This window comes from Monodon monoceros, unplaced genomic scaffold (assembly GCF_005190385.1).
Source record: "Monodon monoceros isolate NGI ecotype Baffin Bay Population unplaced genomic scaffold, NGI_Narwhal_1 Super_Scaffold_12, whole genome shotgun sequence".
Taxonomy (NCBI): domain Eukaryota; kingdom Metazoa; phylum Chordata; class Mammalia; order Artiodactyla; family Monodontidae; genus Monodon; species Monodon monoceros.
The window spans coordinates 88,159,821-88,163,742 of NW_021703768.1; the positions used below are offsets into that span (position 1 = coordinate 88,159,821).

Consider the following 3,922-nt stretch of genomic DNA (forward strand, 5'->3'; position numbering starts at 1 on the left):
ACCCCACCCCCTAAGTACTAACTCACCGTTTGTCACTCCTCCAACACCTGGCAACCATGAACAAAATTATATTGTAATGATTAAGAATTTTTTCATACATTTTTGTTCTACTGCCAAAAATCATCGTGTTAAATGTGAAAGGTACTAGTAATCAAATATATGAAATTCAAATACATTTTTTATCAAAAACTTAAATCACTGGGTGGGAAGGAGGGGACTCTGCCCTGCAGATGCTGGACCCGCTGGCATCACGGGTGTGGCTGCCCTGCTGTACCTGTGACGTTGGGGCAGAGAGGAAGCAGCTATTTCTATGCTTTAGTGCTCAGAACAGTGGGTGCTAAGAATGGTTTGTAGCTGGACATTGCAAAAAAAGCCAAAAAAACAAAAAAAAAACCACTTAAATCAAACATAAAAATTATTATTGGGTTGGCCAAAAAGTGCCTGCAGTTTTTAAGTAAAAATAAGAAACATTTTTCATTTTCACCAAGGACATTATTGAACAACGTATTCACTGTTTTGTTCCACTACCTTCTGCCATTTTTCAGGCAACTTCATAATTCCATCTTCCCAAAACTTTTTATCTTTTTGAGCAAAGAACTGCTCCAGGTGCCTTTTACAGTCTTCCAGGGAATTGAAATTTTTTCCATTAAGAGAATTTTGTAAAGACCGAAACAAATGGAAATCCGAAGGTGCGATGTCTAGTGAATATGGCAGATGAATCAGAACTTCCCAGCCAAGCTGTAACAGTTTTTGTCTGGTCATCAAAGAAACATGCGGTCTTGCGTTATCCTGATGGAAGATTATGCATTTTCTGTTGACTAATTCTGGACCCTTTTTGTTGAGTGCTGCTTTCAGTTGGTCTAACTGGGAGCAGTACTCGTTGGAATTTATCATTTGGCTTTCCAGAAAGGGCTCATAATAGAAGACTCCCTTCCGATCCCACCATATACACAACATCACCTTCTTTGGATGAAGACCGTCCTTCGGTGTGGTTGGTGGTGGTTCATTTTGCTTGCCCCACGGTCTCTTCCATTCCACCTTGTTGTACAGTATCCACTTTTCATCACCCGTCATAATTTGTTTTGAAAACAGAACGTTTTCGTTACGTTTCTGTAGAGAATCGCACATGGAAATATGGTCATGGTCAAGAAGGTTTAGCTTCACTTATGTGGAACCCAAACATCAAAGCAATTAACATAACCAAGCTGGTGCAAATGATTTTCAACACCTGATTTGGATATTTTGAGTATGTTGGCTGTCTCCCACGTGGTATATGATTGTTCTCAATTAACGTCTCAATTGGATCGCTATCAACTTCCACTGGTCTACCTGACCATGGAGCATAGTCCAGTGACAAATCTCCAGCATGAAACTTCAAAAACCACTTTTGACAGGTTCGATCAGTCACAGCACCTTCTTCATACACTGCACAAATCAAATCTTTTTTTGCGTTTCAGCTGCATTTTTACCTTTCTTGAAATGATAGAGCATAATATACCGAAAATGTTGCTTTTTTCTTCCATCTTAATATTAAAATGGCTACAAAAAATTCACCGATTTTGATTTTTTTTTTAATGCAAGCTGATATGACAGCTGTCACAATACAATCTAACAAAATTGTTTCGAATGAAGTTAAAGACAACTAAGCACTACTAGAGCCAGCTTACGGAAAATACCGAACAAACTTTTTGGCCAATCCAATAGTTTTCATATGTTTTTCAAGAATGTTATTTTTCTTCTACAATATTAAAATTACATATTAAAATTAAAAGGCAAAATATAAACTACAATTACTGACTATATGAATTTTTCATAAACTTTCAAAAGTAAAGTTGACTTTTTAATGTACTTTTAAAAAGTCGTATTATTTTTACAAAAATATACACAATTTTAACGTTCAGTGCTCATTTACAGTGTAAGATACCTACATATATACAAATTTAATAGTAACATTAATTATTTTATATTGCAAAAATTTCCTCAGCTACCACACTTTCAAAACTGTTGCAAATACCATGCTAAATTGTGGGTACCTCCAGAACAATGAAAAAGGACATGACTAGACAAAAAAGAGAAACAATAAAAGGAAACTTCATACCAGTATGCTGCTAAACCAGCATAGGGAGAGAGGGGATTAGGACTAATTAATTACTAATTAGTACTAGTAGTGTCCTGATTAGTAGTATTTACCAATTTCATTTAAGGCTACCAGTGATTTAAAATCTGGCTTGCAAAATTCCTGCCTTTTTAACTACTGGCTCTTGGAAGCTGGTATGAGCTAGCTCCAGCATACCACTGTTAGCACCTTGGGAAATGATACTTCACTAGGCATGATTTGTAACATTTATGCCCTCTGAGAGTAAGAATTTGACAAGTTACTTAATATGTCTTTTCTCATAACCAAGCATCCTCAGCTTAACGCTCCCCACTCTCGGAAGCAGTCTCCATCTGTGATGTAGAGAGAAGCACAACCTCCAAAGTTTCAGGTCACTTGGACATAGTTCCCTTTTGTTTCAAAGACATAGGGCAAGAGATGTGGTGAAGTGTTTCTCTGGGGCCTGAATGGTGTTAATGAAAAGATGGATGTTTAGGAATTCTAGTCACTCTGTGCCAATGCTGAGCATCAGATTCAGAGAGAAAGAGACTCCTGTGTATTATTTAATCAGTTTTATGTGTTTGCAAAATTCAGAGTCCTTTAAATTACAGGGCCCCAGGGTCCCTTAATGGTGAAACTGCTTATCAATCAGATCAACTATACTACTTACGTTTGTTAGCTCTATCTCTTTTTTAGGTTCTGACCTACTTGATCTGTCTTACACTCAGAGAAGTAAATTAAAATCTTCCACCTCTAGGACTTCTATCTATTTCTCTGTACATATCCTTGTGATTTTGATATACATTTGTCTCATGATTAATGATGTTGAACATACATAAAGGTGCCATCTGTATATCTTCTTTGGAGAAATGTCTATACAAATCCTTCGCCCATTTAAAAATTGAGTTATTTGCCTTTCTACTGTTAAGTTGTAATACTTTTTATATATTCTATCCAAGTCCTTTATCACATATATGATTTACAAATATTTTTCCCATATTGTGGTTATTTTTTCACTTTATTGATAGCATCCTTTGAATCACAAAAGGTTTTAATTTTAATGAAGCCCAAATTATCTAACTTATTTATATTTTTTCTTTCCTTGCTTGTATCATTATGTCATATCTAAGAAACCATTGCCTAATCCAAGGTCGTGAATATTTACTCCAACGTTTTCTTCCACATTTTATAGTTTTAGCTCTTATATTTAGATATATGACCCATCTTCAGTTAATTTTTGTATATAGTGTAAGGAAGGAGTCCAACTTATTCTTTTGCATATGGATATACCGTTGTCTCAGCATTGTTTGTTCAGAGGATTATTCTTTTCCCCATTGAACATTCATGACACACTTGTCAAAAATAATCTGACCATAAATGTAAGAGTTTGTTATGGAATCTCATTTGTATTCCATGAGTTTGTATGTCTATACTTATGCCAGAATCACACTGTCTTGATCACTATGGCATTATAGTAAGTTTTGAAATTATGATGTATGAGTCCTCCAACTTTATTCTTACTTTTTAAAATTATATTGGCTATTCTGGGTAACTGGCACTTCCGTATGAATTTTAGGATTGGTTTATCAATTCCTTCAATAAAAGTATCTGAAATTTTGATAAGAATTGCATTGAATGTGTAGATGAATTTGGTGATTATTGCCATTTTATCACTATTAGGTCTCCTGATTCATAGACATGAGACATCATTCCACTTATTTAGGTCTTTAATTTCTTTCAACAATGTTTTGTAGCTTTCAGTGTTCAAAAAACTTTCTCTTCTTTTGTTTAATTTATTGCTACGTTTTTCTTTTTGGTGCTACTGTA

General features: G+C 35.0%; 1 non-coding gene across 1 annotated transcript; it reads left to right on the top strand.

Annotated features, from left to right (window-relative positions):
- Positions 1-229: 229 nt before the first annotated feature.
- On the top strand, positions 230-364 carry LOC114893511. Its single transcript, XR_003792929.1, has one exon. It is a non-coding gene; the product is annotated as a small nucleolar RNA SNORA43 (small nucleolar RNA).
- The last annotated feature ends 3,558 nt before the right edge of the window (positions 365-3,922 follow it).